The 21,543-nt window shown below is 39.7% G+C and overlaps 1 protein-coding gene across 2 annotated transcripts in view; it reads left to right on the top strand.

The window, feature by feature from the left end:
* Nucleotides 1–1,742: 1,742 nt before the first annotated feature.
* The window catches only part of LOC108682090 (histone-lysine N-methyltransferase, H3 lysine-79 specific), a 50,294-nt gene continuing 30,493 nt past the window's right edge, over nucleotides 1,743–21,543 (top strand). For both annotated transcript variants that reach the window (XM_018171202.2, XM_018171201.2), the window contains exon 1: nucleotides 1,743–1,949. The gene's annotated coding sequence lies outside the window, so the exon portion shown is untranslated. The remainder of the gene's footprint in view (nucleotides 1,950–21,543) is intronic.

Here is a 21,543-nt window from a genome sequence, read left to right as displayed (position 1 = left end):
GCTTTTTTTTAATTAAATTTTAAAGACGAAGCTTCACCGGAATACAAAATCTTGTAAACAATGGCAAACTGCTCTGATTGGCCAATTAGATAACGATATGAGATTAGTGGAACGTCCAAAGTGAAAAGCGAATTTTGAGTGCCTCAAAAAAGTTATTTTTGTTCATTTTTGAACATGTACCCAATACTTTTGTGTGGGTTAATTTTCCATTTTGTTGAATAAAATCTAAACACGGCTAACTTTTCAATATCCTTTCTATATAATGTTCATATTACCATTAGCAATATACTGACCAAATACTAGTTAAAATCTCGCACGTTAACTTGAGATATAAATAAAACTGTTCTGTATCCATACTTTTGCGTGTCACTGTAATTCTCGCCAGGCCTTTTACCTGTAGCAGTAGCGAATCACGGCATCAGTCTCATTGTGGTTCAGATTTTTGTTAAACGAATATCATCATCGGAATATGAACATGCATGGTTGAACTAGTTTTATAGTTCAACCATGATGAACATGCACTTCGTCACAAACAAATTATGTTCCTAATGTTCTTAACTCAATCGACAATTTTACGGACCCGCTTAGCTGCGGACTCGCGCAACTGGGCCGCTCATAATTCCTTCAATACTTAACGGATCTGCATAAATTTTGAAATGTGAGTATTAATTATCGATACGCTGCCGCAGGAATTATTACAGATTTTTACATGACTTATTATTGGGTTAGCCTGTTAGGTTAGGTTAGGTTAAGTTAGGTTAGGTTAGGTTAGGAAATAATTCATGCAAAAATCTGTAATAATTACTGCGGCAGCGTATCGATAATTAATACTCACATTCCAAAATTCATGCAGATCCGTTAAGTATTGAAGGAATTATGAGCGGCCCAGTTGCTTAATTCCTGCGGCAGCGTATCGATAATTAATACTCACATTCCAAAATTCATGCAGATCCGTTAAGTATTGAAGGAATTATGAGCGGCCCAGTTGCGCGAGTCCGCAGGCGAGTCCGCTGGCGAGTCCGTAGAATTGTCGAGCGAGTATGTTCTTACTAATATCAGGGCATAAAATTTCTTCATAAGTGCTCCAACTGGAATAATGTGTGAATTATTTCAACTCTTCATATAAAAGCAATGGCTTTAATAGAAGTAACTTATGCCCAAAGAAAGCCTACTTGGGTGAAATTAATTTTCAATATAGGCTGAATGGTCGATCGAGTGTATAATTTACCACAATACTATTCAGATCTGAAAGCCCGAGCAATAGTTTTACCATCAACAGACAAAATTTAGTAAATGGCATCCGATGTTGGTACTGCAATGGCGCGCATATGCAATCTGCAGGAGATGCGGTTGCCTCGTTTGGTTGGCGGATTAGCGGACGGTCGGAGCAGGCGGGCGTCAGTCGTCAGAGCCTCAGAGCAATGGTAGCAGTGGTGTAGTATGGTGCGCGGTGCTGCGGTGCTGGCTGCGCGGTGCGGTCCAGTATAATTATACCCACCAGTGATGTGGCTTGGAGTGGACTACTATCTTTCCTATAGTGGAGGAAGATTTTCACCAAGCGAATAGTGACTTTTATTTAGAAGAATGCAACTTTTGCTGAATTTTTTTATATGGCCTGAAATTTTTTGTGCAAAATACTGCGATATAAACCCAATAAGACAATGTGATAAAGCGCAGTTCTCAACTGTTGCTTGAATGCGGGCTGTTCGTTTATAACATGTTTTTTTTTAATTTCAGAGTGATTTTCGAGTTTTATCATTGTTTAGTTTACATCTGAATTGCCCAAGTTCGATTGATTAGCCAGCGTCTTGCTAATTTTTGACGGTTTACCAACTATTGGTTCAACTGATTGAATTAGAAGTTCGGTGGATGAATATATGAACTGTAGTAAGTAAGTGGGTGCCGTGCGCTACCCACTCGTGACCTTCCTGCCCGCCTCCTCAGACCAGGTGAGTTGTGTGCCACCGTCCCTTCTGGAAAAACTCGCCTATCCCAGGCGGGAGCAACTGCCCACGTATACTCTAAGTCAAGACAATATTTCGCTGTCACCTTGGGAAAAACTCATCAACACGTTACCAATACTTCGCTGTCTCCCAGCAAATACCTCAACATCTAACCAATACTTCGCTGTGATCTAGCAAATACTTCGCCGTCTCCTAACTAATACTTCTTTTCCAATGACTATGGGTCACTCACTCGTCACATAGCGATTACCTTTTCAACACCTAGCATTAGCAAATACCTCGCCAATATCTTATCGTCGATACAGAGCATCTATCTCGTGCACATCTAGACTTACAATATCTCTTCACATCATCAAATGACCAATCTCTCTGCTGTATGTAGCACTAGTTGGTCAAATATCTCGGCCACGGCTAGCCCACAATTACGCTTATCCAAAGAGTGATCACCAACTTAATTTAAACGTTCATACTCATAGTTTCTATGAAAATAGAGACCCTATCTTAGATGCTCTCTAAACTGAACTACTCCTTTTCGTTCACTCGCTTTGAGTGCCGAATTGTCAGTTCACTGTACAGTGCTTTTTTAGCAATTAAGCATCTCACTATTCCTTTGATAAACCAACAGGCGACGACATCACGCCCAGACATCTTTAGGGCGCTAGTTAGCTCTTCATTGTTTGTTGCGCATTGATGGTGCCAGCCTGCCAGGTTAAGTCACCTTAACTCTCTGGCTCTGTTCCTTGTAGCGCTAGTTAGCTCTTCATTGTTTGTAGTGCATTGACGGTGCCAGGTTAACACCTTAATTTCCTTGCTCTTCCCGTGTTATCGGTGAATGCTAGTCACGTTGGAGTGACGCCCACGAGTCGCTCCTTGGCCATGGCGCTGCATTTTGGTCCCTTGGTTAGACTTGATCTTTCCTTCTCGTCGTATCCTTAACTTTTTACTGCTCTTGTGATCGCAATTGTATTCCGCCATTGGAGGGTGGAGTATCAGGTAGGAATATTTATGTTGAAGATTTCAGGGTTGAAGTTATCAATAATGAATTTTAACTGAATAAAACCTAAAGTTGCTTCCTAATCGGGGGCAATTTCCCCTCGAACTAAATATTTCTTGTGTCAAAAGTAGCGTATAAGAATATTAGCATGAATCCCGACCTGCAAAACGTATTTATTGAATTTCACTGGGCTGCAGCTAGAGGTTAATTCGCGTTACAATCGTTCCGTGATAATAATTGAGCACGCTATTTACCTAACCCTTGCTTGGCCTTGAGAATCGCTGAACTTAATTTGGATTTGGAAGATTTCCAGCGCACAGCCACAACTGCACAGTTACAGTGTGTTTGTATTTTTATAATAGGAATCAAGGTTATGTGTTCCCTTTCTGTTTCATTGTCCAGTTTGAGTATTAAATTCCAATGAGGAGACGTCGCCGAGTTCTAATCTAGTACTACATATTTTCCTGTATCCAGAGATGGAAATGCAGCAGCGCAGCGGTTTCTTTCTTTAGTGATTTGCAGACGAACTATGTGAAAAATAAAGAAAGATAAATTTATAGGTATTTTATATGCTAACTTTTTAAATATTTACCTAACTATATGCTAATTTTAACTATGCAATCCTCATCTATTATTAACCCCCCGAAATTCTGCTTAGAGAACAGTGTTGGAAAGTGCTTCAGTAGTATGATGATTTCAAGTGGCCGACCACGTACACTCTTAGCTAATACACTCGCTGTCAGCTGACGATTACTTGGAAATTATGTGCGGGGAATAATGAAGGAAATACTTGAGTATGACGATTTCGAGTGGCTGCCACGAATACCCTTAGCTATTACTTCGCTGTCATCTGGCAAATACCTGGAAGTTCTGCTCCGGAGTGGCGACATCGTCGTAGGGAGAGCAGAGCCATCTGAGCCCATTATGGCGACCAGCTGCGCAGGTGGAGGTGATCGCTATCGCGACCGCCAAGGCTGCGCCATCTGCTCGGGGCGATTCTCTCTTCCCCGTCTCCGCGCGGCGGGTGAATTCTCAGACAATTGCTCTGTCATTTCAACTCCAAACTTGCGTTATTTTGGAATTTTTTTCAGTTTCTTCAGGTAGGTCGTCTTTAAAATTCATTATGTATTACCCTTGATGGTATTACTTCTATTGTTTCATGGATAAGAAATAAAATTTTTAGACAATCATCGGTTTTTTTTTCAACTTTAATTTTTAAGATGTTGAATTTATTTTCGGGCACGATCTCAAAATATACCCTGAATATTACACTTGACCAATAACTCAAGGACTAAGTAGCATACTGTACTCTACCTGCAATGTCTAATTGTTGTAATACAATTTTCTAATTGTTGAAAGAAAGATCTAATCTACAGCGCCAGCTGCTCCTTATTTGTTTACGGAAGGGAATCTGTATGTTGAGTATTGAATCATGTACATTTTGTTGCTGCAGATCATCGAACACATTTGTATGTAATTTTGAACTTTCGCTGGGGTACCGCAGAATTTTCTCTTTCACTTGCGTGGCGTAGTATCGCATTCACGAGCAGCAGTCAAGCGTAGTAATCTAAACCTGCGTACCAGCGAAACTTCTGGCGATGATCGCCCTTCCCTCCCGCTCTCCGTAAGATGGACCCGATACTCATTTCGTTCACGAGTTGTAAAAATCTCCCATGTGAGTTGCTGGAGTCAGAAGCGCTTGACACGTTAGCAATTCATCAAGAGGTTGCAATGGAAGGTTCGCTATTTTAATTTCTGACTGTGATTTCTGTCATTGTAAAAGTCATACTGTTATTTTTAACAGACATTTTAAGATTTAATTCTTTTGATTTAGGAGATTTTAGTGCTCATAATTTCTGCTTAGATAGTCCCTAGTTGTTGATCACTTCAAAATGTTCAGCGTGCCAACTAGCGGTCATTTCGCTTGGAACTCGCTAAATTTATTTGCATTAGGAACTTCTAAAACGGACACGCCCATACTTCTACAAACCGAAAATATTCCTCAATAAGTAGACACCGCTTAAGCTAGAGACTGAATAATTTAGTCCCGAACTTGAATGCATTTCTACTGTTTTGTTTTATCCTGTTGAGTAGAGGTTAAATGTTGAAAGCGCACAGATAGGTTCAATTGCCTCCGTCATATCATTTAATTTCGCTCGGTGTTTATCGCATTAATAAGGGATGTAAAAAGTCGAATAAAGATATGTGATATTTCTATGAACGCCTCGATAATTCTATTGAACTTTCGTTAAAATTTGAAAAAACTGCGTATTTTGCTCAATAAGAGCCTTGTTTGGCTGAATATTTTTAAAGCTATAAGCAGTTATTATTTACAACCGAAAGTTTTGTTATCGAACTTTAAGTCCATTCTTTACTATACGCAGCTATTCATCAAACAGTAGGTTGATTATAAGCATAATTTATAACCTCTTTGCAATACCGGGGGCATAATATAAGTAGGTGTCCAGTATAGTATATACTATATGCGATTAAGTTACTGCTGCTGAACCACACCGTTCTTATTGTGCCTATAACGTCTTGTGTATCCTATTACTGTAAATTGTAGAGCGAGATCTTCAGGTTTAGAAACGTCACCGCGCATTCCTTTAGTGTTTCTTACTATTAAGATTTTTCTCGCGGTGGGTGCGCATTCATTGTGTCTGCTCTGGTCCGTGTCGTATTCTAAAAGCTCAAACGGGACCTTTAGGTCGCACTTTGCATTGAGTTGCACGGCGAGCGTGAGATGACGAATTGTTGTCGTAGTCACGTTTTCTTCTGTTTATCGGACCTCACTACCAGGGCACAGTTTCTGTCACCTCTTCTTGCTGTGTCCTATAAGTAACGGTAGCCAGAGTCAATGGGTTTACTTGGGAAATTTGACAGTTTGCATCATAAAATTCTATACATTGCTTGATTGCGAAAATACGGCTGTACCTTTGAAGCCAGAATTTGTAGACGAAGAGACGAACTAATTTATTGAAGCTTTGTTGTACCTTGACGGGGAGAAATTAATATGTAAAACTTGGAGATCCATTTAACATTAGTATTTCACAACGAATCAAATTTTCGTTCAGCATCCTAGGCGTTTTTATCCATGATGATCTATTGTAACAAATCCATTAATCTTAGACGTAACTTATACGTTCTCCGTAATGTTTGCGCTTCCTCTGACAAGATAAACAAGCAATACTGTGGGGAAATCCTTATTTCCAACGATTTCAACTCTTTTGGAATAGTGTGCTTGCTGTGCAGAACTTTGTTGACTCAGAACCATCCATCTCACCCTAAATCATTGTTGGTCTTGTCTACTTTGAGGTCACTAACATGACGGCGGGCTGATGTTAAGTGTGGCTCTAGTCCTTGGGTGACGATAGCTTATACGAGGACTTGTTTACTTATAAGGAACTAAAGAGAGCGCTTGCTGCCCAAGCTGATCGCTGCACGAGGTCACTTTAGACATGGCATGTGATCGGCCGTCCTCTTACGATAATTTGAATTGCGTTGAAACTTAAACTAGAATTTAGTCACACAACTTCTGTTGAAATGAAAGAGGTGCAAGATTTTTGTTTTTGTACTCATTCAAAGTGGACATTACTCGCACATATACTGTAATTATAAGCGATTGATTAAATGTTCCCAATATTTATCGTTTTCTCTTGAATAACATATAATGAATGCATACCTACAGAGTGAGCTACCTGGTGCTGTCTATTTTACTGTTTTTGCACATAGTTCAATTTAAGTGGCACACAAGCGCCTTTATTCGCTGCGATTCCTGCAATTAAGGCGCACCTTATTTACGGAATCCATTTAAGATCTACTAATATCTTGTTGTTCCCGGGACCGAAAATACCTTGTGATGTATCGATGCCAATTATAGTTCTTACGCCAATGATAGTTCAAGTCACGAAAAATACAAAAATCGGCAACAGGCCATGGGCCTATTTCTCCAGTGCTGACACTTCTATTCTATTCGATTCTATTCATAGAAGAGGGATGTATTCGTCAAGAAAATTTTCGATGTTTTTCGATCAGAAGCGTTTTTCCTGTTAGATGATATCGGCTTTTCCACATACTTGAAGTCTAAAGGTTAGCCTTAAGGCCGTAGGAAGCCAGAATTTTTTTTACAAATTCTTGCGTATACTTGATGATAGTGGATTTTTTAAGTTTTATTATAAACATATTATTGGTTTTAAAATATCCTGCCTCTTTCCTCATCTTATGTTCGAGGACGCGCGATATTAGGTCGTTAGGTATGGCATATTGTAATGGGCACCTCCAGGTAATTGCACAAAAATAAATTTAATACTGCTCAAAAACTATTCCATAAGGATTGACACCAAAAATATCATAGTATTGATTGCCTCGAGTGTGATAGAGGTCATGGTAGGAAACACGATATTTTATTTCTATGAAAAGACAATTTAATTTGTCGGTTGCATCACAGGTAATTGTTTAAAAATAAATAAATTGAATACTGTTCAAAAATTATACCATAAGGATTGATACCGAAAATATCATAGTATTGATTGCCTCGTGTGTGATAGAGGTCATGGTAGGAAACACGATATCTTATTTCTATGAACAGACAATTCAATTTGTCGGTGGCATCTATTGAATACAGGTGAGCCAGCCTTGGAGTAAAACATTGATTGACCGTCGTCAGTTTTGCGGCGAGGTTAGCAACTTCCGGACGCCGATTCTCCTCAAAAGAATCGCGTCTAATTATTGCGAGTCTTGCCTCGAACTCAATTAGCTGTTGTGTTCAGAGACTTCTGAACTTCTCCGTCTGTTTTGGCTTCATCAAGGTTAAGGTGTGAGTGCTGATAGTTTCACCATGTTTACTATTCATCAAGCGTCGGGTGTACGTAGGTTCTGTCTCCAGCTGTGTGCACAACTGATGTTCGTATAGAAGTGTTTCTTCATTAGGTTAATTCGACTAGTGAATAACATTATTTCAAGTTAATCACATGTTGGTAAAGCGACTTCATCTCGCGTTGATTGGTAGAATGTTTTGTGTCTTTTTAGGAACTGTTAATATCACGTTCGTTGCGAGCGGAAATTGGATGCTTTTCAGAATTTGTTTACATAAATATTCACTTAAAATTCAAAGAAAACCTTAAAGCGTCAAGAAGAATAGCCATGATTTTCGGTTTATTCACAGATAATTGAATTCTAATCAGTTATGACTACATAATTCTCGCTTGTCTAACTGAAAGAAATGAATGATGGGAACGTTTTAGGGCAGTTTTCTATAGTCAATTTGAATTGGAATTCAATCTTTAATTAAATGGCATGTTTTTTCTCTTTCTTAAAATAACTCGTTGTTTAACGAAGAAATAAAGAGCTCTCTCTCTCTCTCTAAATTCCCAGAGAAAAACCAGGTTAAATAGTCATACATACTGCGATGTCACTCACGAAAGAGAATTTTAATGGATCATTAAAAGTTTTCCTCACTCGGCATGACTCGCTGTCACCAACACTTAATTCAAGCGGTGCACGTGTCCGCAATGAATTGTGGTCACCCCCATACGCGGCTGTTGCTCCACGCGCACCATCACTGCTAGTATGCGCGCACCATCACGATTTGTACGCATCGCGCGTACCATCTTAAATTGGCATGTATGCGCCACGCGCACCATCACTGCTAGTATGCGCGCACCATCACGATTTGTACGCACCGCGCGTACCATCTTAAATTGGCATGTAAGCGCCGCGCGCACCATCACTGCTAGTATGCGCGCACCATCACGGCATGTATGCGCCACGCGCACCATCACTTGTCAGGCGCAGGCGTATTAGTGTCAGCTTACCAAGTTACCGAATCAAAACTCACGTGATTCCCATTTCGGTGCGCCAGATGTCGTTTTCTTTAAAAAAAATTGCACCACCTTAATCTTTCTTATTTTCGCCTACAATTTAGTTTATTTTTCAGTGAAAATTTGCTTTGGAAAATTATAAAAGCTCAACGTCTAGAGTCTTGACTATATTGCGAGTTTTACGAAGAAGCTATTCGTTTATGTTTTGAATTATCTGAAAATATCCTGTTTTACGACATTTCATGACAATTTATTCTAAAAGTATACAAAAACTAGCCGTGCTACAGGACAAGGTCTTGCATCTCAATTTCAGAATAGCAAGTCGATAAAAAAAACCAGCAAGGATTTTCGCCAAATTCGCGGGAATTCTTATTATAGGGCAACCGGGCTATTGTTCTTTCAGCGAATAGTTTTCAGCAACTCGATAAGATTTGAGACACACTACCCGTCCCTCGCCTCCCACGCAAGTGATGAGAAGCATGGGCGACTACTGCTATATACGAACCCTGAACTCAGCCCACACGCTGCACTTCTGATGAATAAATATAATGTGTTTATAATAAAACTTTCTCTGCCCAACATAAATATGACATCATTCTGTGCCATAAGTACGGAATCCTTGATGCTTGTTGGATGTGTTGTCTGAAGTCTACTTTTTTTAAAAGTCTTGAAAAAATGCTGGACTTTTTATTAGACGAAATTAAGTTTTTTTTTGTGAGCTGGTATATCATCATTCTCGTGACAACATTAAACGAATTTAGATGGTATAACTTGACACTTGTAAGACTTGCAAGAAAAAAAAACCAAACACCTATTAGTGAAGGATATAACGCTCATTTCAACTGAAGTTCTCTGGAACTAACTCCTTTAATGAGATTGTAATGAGTATTTAGTGAGCTGAAAGACATACGTCAGGGTTTAATGAAGCCATCTAATTACGCTTTAAAACAGCTTTCCAATAAGACGAGTCGGAGAAACTTAGTCTGGGAAAGCTGCCTGCGAGGCGACTTCAGTTCTTGCTTGTAATCCATTAAATTCAGAGAAACCGAAGACATGGTGGGAGTTAGCGACAATATTTGCGCGGGACTCCCATGGCCTGAAACAGTTGAGCGTCCGGAGCGCCGGTGTGAGCACTCAATCAAGTGCACACCGCTTGATTGTGATGTATTTTGTGATGAGTGATGCGTTGTGTGGACGCAATGCGCTTTGCCGCCGGCGAAACGAATGTCCGTTCAGCGTAGAGCTCTTTTCAGTTGACAACGTATAATGAAGTGCGTGGTGGAAGGGCTTTTCATGATGAATGAGGTGAAAACTGACGAGTCATTTAATCATGCGGTGATGAAATGTTAGCTGCAGGGCGTACGGCATTACTGTGCGATTATTAAAATGCACGTGGAAATAAAACCAAGAATAATTTATAGCTTTACGGACCAGGCATAAAATTATCTATGGATAGGCAAACGTTTTCCACGGAGGGCTGTGTTAAAAACACGATTGTTATCAACGGGCGGAATTTATGTTATTTGTTTACGGAATTTGAAGTTATGTAATCAGTTATAATTAACATTGCATGAAAAGATTAATGACGATAACAAGGTTCCATGATTTTTTTAAACATTCTCATCACATTTTTGAAAACTAATAAAAACAGTTGTTACTATAATAATTAGATATTATTATTTATAATTATTTTTGTTAACGTTCATTCTTAACTGTAGTAATAAGTTCGAACTAAATTTGTATCTAGCTGACCGCAGGGTAGGTACAATAATAAAAATTTGAAGAACGTAATTGCTGAAAATTCTGGTTAATATTCTTAACTGTGGATCCAGTTGATAATAAAAAAAATTGAATTAAATATTGAGTAAATATACCAAAAAACTCACTAAGTTCAAGTGTATAATCATAAAAATAATATTCGCTCGCGGACCGTAATTTACCCACCCTGACCTAGGAGCTGTTAACTTTACTCACATGAAAAGCAGAAACACTCGATTCGCTGTGCATTTGTTTTACTTTTCTTTGTGCATTTCTTTCTCGGAACAAAAGTACAAGCTTTATAGCAATGATTTTCTAGGCGGAATATTTTGGCTATCGACATACTGCTTATACGTTGAAAACTTTTCATCCGTCTACCTCTGCCCATTTTTTGAAGTTTTAGCTTTTGTCTGAATTCCTCATAGCATATGTAATCTCCAAATTTATTGGAGATTAAAATTTATCTAGAAAGCATCTATGACCATACATGATCTCTTGCTAAAATAATAAGATTTCCTTAAGCTCCAATCAGTGGCCATGCATTCTGAGTATCTTTTGATGTCGCGGCTAGTTGCTGGAGTCGCAGGGTTGGTTGGTGGCACTGAGCCTGCATCACAAGCAGGTATGCTTGGCTGCACAATGCAGGTCGCAGCCTCTCATGCCCAGCGCCCGGTCGCATGACGTCACCTCTTGCGTGCCCATCTCGTGCGGGGTCGAGTGGTCGATACGAGCGCCTACAGCATCATGCTTCATGCTGCAGCTGCCTCGAGCCGCTGTCGGCAGTAGCTGCCTCATGCTGGTGTCATGCTGCAGCTGCCTCGAGCCGCTGCCTGCAGTAGCTGCCTCATGCTGGCTTCATGCTGCAGCTGCCTCGAGCCGCTGACGGCAGTAGCTGCCTCATGCTGGCTTCATGCTGCAGCTGCCTCGAGCCGCTGCCTGCAGTAGCTGCCTCATGCTGGCTTCATGCTGCAGCTGCCTCGAGCCGCTGACGGCAGTAGCTGCCTCATGCTGGCTTCATGCTGCAGCTGCCTCGAGCCGCTGTCGGCAGTAGCTGCCTCATGCTGGTGTCATGCTGCAGCTGCCTCGAGCCGCTGTCAGCAGTAGCTGCCTCATACTGCCTCGAGTTACATTAATCTGTTTTATGCTGTTCCCCTGTTAGAGCTGCCTCATGCTGCATCCTATTATGGCTTTCGTATGCTGAGTTAAGAAACAGCTGTCTCATGCTGCAACGAGCTACAGCATCGTCATGCTGCCTTGTGCTACTGTTGCTTCACGCTACCACTGCCTTGATATTAGTAATAATATCACTCGTTTGCTTGAATCGCAAATTCACTAAAAACTTAATAGCAAAGAAAACTCCACAAAAATTCATAGTATCTTTAAAGAAAATGTTTCGGAGTCCAGCTCCATCGTCAGTTCGAAAATTCTAGAACATAGAAACGTTTTCTTTAAGGATACTATGAATTTTTGTGGAGTTTTCTTTGCTATTAAGTTTTTAGTGCCTTGATATTGCATCGTGCTACACTGCTACAGCAGTCAGCTGTTACTGGACCATCGGTAACTACTGCTACGCGCTTATTCCAAATTCATGTTGCTTGCCGAGAACAAGAGCGTATATGTCACATAAAAACCGACCAATTTTAACTTCTTCGGCGATCATAGTAACATGTAATGACGTAATTTTTGCCCGTTTTTGTTGATTACGAGAGGTCCTCTGCACATGTGATTTGCGGTTTTCTCACTTTAGTTATGGGCAAGACCGAACTTATTGAGGTCACTTGCTGGTACTGTACGCTACTGTGGCTGCGGGGCATAATTACTAGACGTGCCCTTAGGTGGTGGCACTTCTAACCACCCCAACACCCCCGTCTCGTGTGGTGTCATTGTCGGTGTAATGTAACCATACTCGTGGCACCAATCATTATCGATGATGGATTGGCGTCGATTTTCAACCTCTTTGAACGCAAGTGGTGCGATCAGGAAGCTTTATCCACTATTTGGCTTCCTGAAGAAAAACACGATTATACGTACGCTGTTTCAAAAAATTATGCTATGATTAATTGAATCAAGCATTTCGTAAAAATTAATCCAGAAATATTTGTTGATGATCGGACGTTCCGATCCGTTAAGAAATTAAGTCAAAGATCACATTTTTAATTGAACAGTTCTCATTTATACCTGAAAAAATTTCAATATCCTAACCCATGTTTTATTATTTTAAATATCTTCCCTGCATGGACTTCCTTTTACAAATACACTCGAGTTTTAAAATATGTCGGCTTCAAAATAACACGTGTTAGGTGGCAAGTTTGGCAGGCTATGCGGTTGCTTTATGTTTTGTGGTTGCCGTCCTGACTCCCTGCTACTCGTCATGAAGATCAGCTATTTTGCGAGAATTCGTATCCCAAAGATACAAGCTGCATGCCTTTGATATTAATAAAAAATTTCCTTCTGAAAACCGCAGAAGTGGTTTCGCAATTTGTCCGCACGCGCGAAGTCTGTCTTGAATGGCCGTTCTCATGATTGTGAAGAAAAGAGGAACATTGAATAATGACGTTCAGATATAAAAATTGCTTGAATAATTGTCACGCTGCTATCAAAACCTAAAGTTATCGCCCTGTTCTTCCATTGTAAAATTAAATTATACATTCAGGATGTAATGAATGAAAAACTTTAGTTTCATGGATTACTTAGAGGCGCTTGCAAAAAAATTTTGACGACCCATTCCATCAGTACACTTGTTGAGGTTTTTGTGCGACAAAATAGTGATCGCCTGCCTCCAAGATCTGATATTTAACCATGATCGTATTCAGTCGAGTCTCGATGTTGTCAGTATAAAGTTTGTACTGTTCGATGAAGTGTTCGGTGTTTTGAAGTTCTTAGCGTTAATGTGACAGGAGGCCGCCAGGGTCGCGCCGACATCGTCAATCTTCGCCGACCATCGCCATGTGGGGAGCCTCAGCTGGGCCTTTCTTATCTCATGCTTCTCTTAATGAGCGCCTGCGGTGCCAACCATTTTTTTGATTAACGCAGTTGTTTTTTTAACAAATAGCCTGCTACTAATACTCTTGATTACCTGGGACCTTATTCGGCGCATGCTATCTGATCGAGGCTATATCGCATCGATGTCTCTTTTACACGAGATGCTGCATGGCTCCATTCATCTGCGATGAAAGCACTGCCAACGCTTGTCCTAAAATTTTATTCAAGATTGAACTTGAATACTCGATTGCAAATTTGCAAACCTAGCTTGAATTTTAAAGTGCACTCTAATAATGCACCGAGCTTTTACTTTTTATTTTTTTGTTAAATCATAAAATAGAATTTGTCTTTCGTAAAGTCTATGATTATGTCAAGCGCTATATGTGGGTGATGAGCTCATAGGTTTCCTGAGACTGGCTTTCTCTGGATCTAGGTACGTTCTCAAAAGAAGGGCATGGTGCTCGAGTCGATCACCTCTTATTCTTATCATTTTATTATTTTTGAAAGATAAATGAACCAGTTTCTTGATTTATAATAAATTCCTGTGAAGGATTTTGATGATTTCAATCTTATTAAGTGTTTTGTTTCTGCTATTTTTATCCTAAAAATGGTGAGTAGTACTTTGTCACCCATGCGGGGAAGATTTGTAAAGGAAAAAATAAAAATTTACCTCTGTGATAAAAACTTGAAATATCCTGCTAAAATCGCAATGTTTTGTCTCGTATGCATTCAAGTTCCTTATGATCTGAGTCATGTCTGACTTGGAATACAACCAACGTGTACTCGAGCGGTTTCCATCCACACTTAAACGGCAATGACTCTTGCCAAGATCTCCATCTCGCAGTTTATGGCAAATGAACGACTTATATCCCCATGAGTTCGTTCATTGCAGAGATTCGACGAATGTTTAAGCCCGACTCTTTGCATGTCGTTCCCGCAATACCATCTGTTTCGGGTCACTAGTCCGGTTCCGAAGAAGATTTCTTTATCGCTTGCGCAACGCGCTCCGTGGCGCAACTCTGCAAAGGTTGCTGCGCAGATTCTTCCGTGGGATCGATCTCTGATTAGAAGCCTTGCAAGAATGTCACCGCCTTGCATAGCAGCTATGCATAATTGATGATCTTGTTGAAAACAAATGTTGCTTCGAGCACTCGACATCAAGAGATTACAATTGCAAAAACTTGAAAAAATGACGTCCCGTTTTCAAATTAAAAGATGCAGCTGCTACGTTAAAATCGTAAAAACGGAACATTACTGCGTGAATTTGGCTCAATTTTTAAAACAAATTTTAACCCGATTTTGATTCCTAAAAGATTATGTTGAGGATGAATGGCTGCTTATTGACACGTTTTATGGCAGTGCCTATCTGCATTACCAGACACGGACGGTTGGTGGGTTGCCTGCTTGTCGTTCGTGCGTGATGACCGCTAGATAGCCAGAACGCATGCCACTTCGCAATGTAACCCTTTTGTATTGAGAAGCGCTAGAAATTGTTTGATCATCATTTAGTTGTACAGAAATGTTTACATTTTGTTTCTAGAATACTGATATAATCAAATAAAGACCACAGACTTATTTCGAAGACATACCGTAGGGATATGGAATTGATAAAATGAAATGGTTGTACAATTTTTTTAAACAACATTTCTTGCCACTGGTGGTTCAATCAAAGCTCAGATTTGAAATTTTTCACATGTCTCGCAGAGTTGAGATCGAGGTTAATGTAGTTTTGTATTCCTAAAAATGACCTGAATAGTAGCTCGCTTCTATCATTGTGTGACATCGAGTATCCCGACCAAACAATTGAGCTCGAGGCCTATTTTGTTGCCCAGTGTTCAGTGGCGCGTATCCGCTGCCCAGCTTCACGGAACAGCTGGTACATCGATCTCAATGTCGTACCTTCACCGAACGCAGCTGGCCTCTAGCTTAATTGCACCAAAATTTATCATTTTCGTTTCATCGCCGCCCTTTGTAATCAGTGCAGCCTCCCTCTTAAATGCCTGGTGTTTGTGCGAGTCCAAGGCCGACTGTCCGTGATACCCGTGTTTCTGACAGAGAATTTTTTGCTTTTTATTTCCGGTGTCGATGACATTTCCGATGGAGTTGATACGTCTTTGTTCGTCGGCAATAAATCAGATATGACGATTAAACGTACCGTACGGGCTTTATGGCTTTTAAAATTTGTTAGATAAAAGCAGCAATGAAAGACTGTCACTTTCAACATTATTACAACATATATTCCACCACAGCTGTTTCTTGGCGTGTTCAGGTTTAGGTCAGGTGAGATAATTTACTGATTGGGAGTGTGTTGTTGAAGTTTGAGTTGCTTGCAGATTTTTTTGGTAATTCGATCGAGTTAATGCCTGTTTTCAAATAGAATTCATGCAAGAAATTAAACCTTTTTCTCACTTAACAACTCGACCTATTTTTGCTGATCGAAAGTTGATCTATTAAATCCTCAGTCGTGAGGAATCCATATGTAAATTGGGGGTTTAAAATTTGTATTTATTTTAAAGAAGTTTTTCATGTTTCACATGATTTTCAATGTCATGGATTAAATTGAGTATAATGTACTGGCGTGTAGCGTTCATCTCTATTTAATTAAGCCTCGACGTATTTTACATTTCAAACGCTGGAACATGTATAATTTTATTAGTTTTAAAGACTTTCATATTATTTATGAACGGTGCCTGGTGTAATGATATAGTTTAATTATGTTACTGATTTGATACTTATTAGATGTGAGAACTATGCCCAAGTTTGATTCGCCAGACCCTTATTTAAATCCTACAATATAAAAAGAAAACCTAAGTGTAATCATAGTATAATTTGTATGATTTAAATGTATACTACTTGTATTTATACTATTTATAATTGACAAGTAACCAGCAGCCGGCTCTGACCTCTTATAGGAGGTCAATGGCCATTGTTCTCTCGATGAGTTTTGCACCTTCATGATAAGTTGAGGTGCTTTAAAAGTGAATTATTATAAACCAGGTCGAGGATTTAATATTTTTCCCAATTTACAAGTCGCCGAAAAATAAACGACAACCGAGTTCCAATTACACTATTACTCGCATTTATTGGATGACACTCAATTACTCCTGGCCTTTAAATCCTACGCACATTTAAAGCCGTGGGACGAAGTTCATTTTTGTGCATCAGTGAAAGGGCGACTGGCGTTAAGGCCAGCCTGCCTTGATGTGCTCTTGCAAAACTGGCCCTCAAATCCCGGCCACGCGCCCCCTTTTTCCTCAACTTCGGGCTTTTCTCATCTCGGGTGAGAATTACTTCTTCTTTATCACAACCTCGCTCAGACTTCACATAGTCACGACCAAAATATGTTTATATAAAATAGACGTTAAAAGTCATATGTAAATGCTTGAACACAAACGAGACGCTGGAATATTCCTATTTCATGAATGGATAATTCATCACCCATCCTACCTCGAGGTTTAAAAAATCAAATGGATATCGTTCTGTGGTATGTGTACTCCCTTATTGAGGGATGAATGTCCTTGGTATTGTTAAATAATGCATGCTTTTAACTTATAATTTTATAATTTCCTAAAAACGCGATTAGATACTCTTCGTTCTTCTGTTATTAAAAAATGGATTACTTGTTTGTCACTGCTACACCATTCTCATGAAAGGATATGTAAATAAACTTTTAGAGGGACGTCTTCTTCGTTTCCATTTTTGTTTTATTTTGAAAACTTATAAAACTATTAAGAATCTCAAGCAAATACACAAGTGTCAAAAAATCACTCGACGTGCCTTTAACCCTCGCACTTCACTGGATGGCAGACGGCAAGGCAACGACCGCCCGGGCCTCCTACGCCTAAGCTACCCACACTCTTGTCCCGGTGTATTGTGTCCTGTTAGTTCCTCGCACTCCATGACAAATTTCTGGTACAAATTATCGAAAATTTACATAATACTTTAATTCAATTCAATTAATTTTGAAATTATAGATTTGTATAACGTGTAGGTTTTCAAATTCGTTTCATTTGATGGCGACTGTACAAGTGTAAATAGATGAAATAATCAAGTCACTTAGTTGCGGTCATTCAGTTACAATGATACGGAAATATTTAATTACCGCTTTTAGAATGATTGGCAAGCCACATGGCGGTCTGGAATATTCTCAAAATATACCATCCACATATGATTAATGCACTCTTATTAAATATGAAGGATTACATTCTTCGAAATGAAGTAGAAAAATCTGAACCGCTGCTGAAGTTTCTGCCTCCGATATGATAACAAAATCAAAATATAAAATTGGAGCAGCCAGGCTATGAAAGTTCCTCAGCAAATGCAGGGATCTCAGTAAGTGTTATCAGGACTTCGCGGGTGTCGACGTAGGCGGTTAGTGGCTTCTATTACGCGTGGGAGTGTAGCTTGCAGTACGTGGGCCGCGCTACGTGTAGGCACGGAGTAAAGTAAAGCGAAGTGATCTGTCAGTCGACGTTGAGCAGTGACACCGACTGAAAGTGTGGAAATCTTGTCTGAAAAACTGGAGTACCTTAAGAGTTAATAATGAACACTTGAGAGCAGGTGTGTAAATTAAATTCAATGGTTGAACATTTGTAAAAGTGTCGCATTTTTCAACATGTAATGCGTGTGCCACTCGTTTAGCCTTCAGAAATACGTTATATCATTAGAAAAATTTTGAAGTTTTACCCCAACTTTTGAGGTAGAGATAAAGATTATACGTCAATTATTTTTTCGTAAATTACTTAATTTGATATGCTTAATATTCCCTTACGCTCACTTAAGTTTGAATTGCAATAGTTTTGGCTGTATACACGCGCATGTAGGTTGCCCATGTGCATTTGTGCAACGCACAGACACGGTCTAAACGCGACCCACTCTCGCTCCCAAGCCTAGGCATGAAATCTTGGAGACGACCTTGAGCGCATGTAAGCAATGTTTGCATCAGCGACCACCTGGCCGTTCCAGGCCCCATGTGACACGCAAAACATCAGCGTCGCTAATATCTTGATACTGCATGGCCCCTCACAATGTAATGCTCATGTTGCCTTTTTTTTAAACAACTGAACAGCCGTCGATGTCAGCAGGTGCGATGACGTGCAGCCGAGTCGCCATAAAAAGCAGTGGTGCTGCAGTACGTCCGCCTCGTCGAGAGGAAAACACACCTGCAAACGTGCGTCTCGCTACGGCCTGCCACTCGTCTCTTTTTGCTCCCTCCGCCACAATTAAGGGCAGCCGCCGATCCTTTGGTCAACTACTCAAAATTTTCTAGCCGTATTTTTCGTAACAGAAACCGGTTCCAACCTGCAAGCAACAGGGTATAAATTCGTTAAAATAGATGCAATTGGCTTATTCGATTATCGTGATTATTTTGCAAGATTTTCATAAGATTTGTTGTGCCGCATCAGGCTTCAACAACCGTGTTGAGGAATTTGTTTTTATGCGATTTTCGTCACTTAACCAGATTTTACATAGCGATTCTGCCGCTGCCTAGCCTAAGATTTGACAGCAGTTGGAACTTCAGTTGCTGCTGCAAACCCAAATAAAGCTGACTCAAAACGGTAGCATTCTGCCCTGTTATTTCAACTTGTTATGTTCTAAACACTTATTCATTTGAAATAATATAAAACATAGTAGTGGTTGCTGGAATTTCGAAAATTCGTAAAAGTTGCTTTGCTGTATTTGTTAGAATGGTTACATTTCAGGTTAGCTGTTCAAAGATGTTTAGTTAGCTGGCGCGTACTAATTACTGATTAATTCGTAGTAGGCGGAAATTAATTCGTTATATTTCGTAGGTATTAACTGTGCAGATGACTGGAATGGCTTTGATGTCCCCTTACAATGTTTAGAAGAACAAGAATTTAAGGAGACGTTTCTAAAAAAGTAACTAGGCTTAATGATTAACATGAGGCGTAGCATCTAATGCTGGAGTTCAAAAGTTTCTCTTTCAGCGATTAATTTCCAGTGTAAAGTAGAAAGTCTTCCTTCCAAAGGTGTCCTGTCATTCATTCCTCGCCGCTAAGGTGCACCCATTCATAAACTTTTTCCGCCCGTTTTGAACACGCTGAATGGTTTCGCAACAAATATATTTTGTTAACAAATCATCTAGACAAGACAAGTGTCTTGAGGAAGCGACCAAGCCCAGCATCTTTATTGACCAGTGACGGTTTTTGAAAAGAGGCGATGATGCGGTCCATTAAATATGAAGCTTGCGTATCTTCAGCAGGCATCGGCGGCACGAGGCGGTCGTCTTTTCTTGCCCAGGGCACCGTTACTCGCTCACGATCCTGGCTCAGTCCAGGAGAAAGCGTCCACCCCTCACTGCTCTGCAATCCCATGGTCTCGCTTCAGCAATTCATCTTGCCTCTTTAGCCTGTAACTTAAACAGCGTTTCCGACATGGACCACTGCTGATAGAAAATCCTGATGCTTTTGACTTGTATGGAAAACCCTAAATGTTTCAGTCGAACTTGGGGATTTATATTCGGGACTATCAATTTTGGGAATGGTGACGTTGATGGCGTAAAGTTAAGGTTTAATTTAGTAAAGACGTAGTTTTTGTGAGTAATCATGTGTCCATACTGCTTTTAGTTTCATTTTCATGTAAATGAAGTATTCCTGCACGTTCACTCAATCAAATTTTTGCATTAAGGATTCAACTAAGTTGATTAACGATTAAATCAGAGATCAAAACGTGAAGATGCAATGCGTTGAATAATTAGTTAAGCTCTGTTTGTCTCACTGCAACTGCGTCAATTGTTTCAACGCAACCATTTTGAAACGAGTCGCCAACAACATAACGTATCATGTGTTTAATATAATATAATAGTAACAAATTTAAATGATTTTTATACTCTTTAAAATCGAAGTTGTATCATACACTGTGTTTCATTAGTGAGATTAGAGAACTTTCCCTGAAAGAAAATCCTTCACAAATTGGCATTGGCCTGTAATGTTTTCCCGCTGCGTTTGAGGTATGTTTATCCGCTAGTTATGACAATATCAGCTGAATTACACATATAATGCGAAAACAATGAAGCGTTTTAATGTAGTTAGCGTAAAGCCAAGAGTGTATTATCTGAGAAAGTGATAGTTGTAATCGAGAGTTGTAATGTTGTGTGTTAATCACTGTGTGGGTACCTCGGTAATCGTCTGCTCAGCACGCCGTGCCAATTTGAGGTATGGTAGCGATAACTCCAACGACTTCCTTTTGTACCGAGGATGGAACGAAACAACTCCCAGTGGCCGAATTACTTCCTATACTTTCACTTCAAGCTAAACCGTGTTCTTCTTCCTACACACTAATTGCCGTTTCTGTAGGGTTGAATATTAACGCAGAGAAAAGTTAATGACCGTATAAAGGAATACATGCTGCTTAAAGGAATATAAATATGGATAAGCAATTTGTAATTAGCGAGTTCAACCTGCTTGGTGCTTGTTTATTCTCTAGTTTGTCGGTCGCATTGCCAATTATTTTTACTTTAGAGACTGCAACGCATTTCGAATACCAATCTTTAGCCCCTGCCTTTTAATAATGGAGTATTTACTGCAAAGTTGTTTGGTAATTCAGGCAACTTGTAAGGTATAATCCACTGAAAGTACTCCGATTAAATTTGGTTGCTGCAAAATTTCCTTTCTTCATGTCCAAGTTTTGTTTAAAAATTCGAAAGTGTCTCACGTATTTAAAAGTGTCTCGCGCAATGTTTTCTCTAGTTTTGTTTGAAACGACGCGCTGCCAATTCAAACGTTGAATTTTCCATCGCTTTTGACATGTAAACAATGGAATTTACATAATGCTTAATACATTGCTCTGTAACTTCGTTGTTACGGCATTTTACAGTACCTTTATATGATTTCAAGCCATCTTCTATAAAGTTTTAGGTTAGGTGCATCTCTAATATAAGCCAATGCTTTCGAATGGAAGCGTTCACATGGTTGAGATGATTGTTTTGATGCTATTGTTGGCCTGCGAACACGATTCCATCAACGGAGCGAATTGTATTGCATGAAGTTTGTATTTAATTCATGTC

Source organism: Hyalella azteca, unplaced genomic scaffold (genome assembly GCF_000764305.2).
Source record: "Hyalella azteca isolate HAZT.00-mixed unplaced genomic scaffold, Hazt_2.0.2 contig9603, whole genome shotgun sequence".
Classification (NCBI taxonomy): domain Eukaryota; kingdom Metazoa; phylum Arthropoda; class Malacostraca; order Amphipoda; family Hyalellidae; genus Hyalella; species Hyalella azteca.
This window is presented reverse-complemented; position numbering and strand designations above follow the sequence as displayed.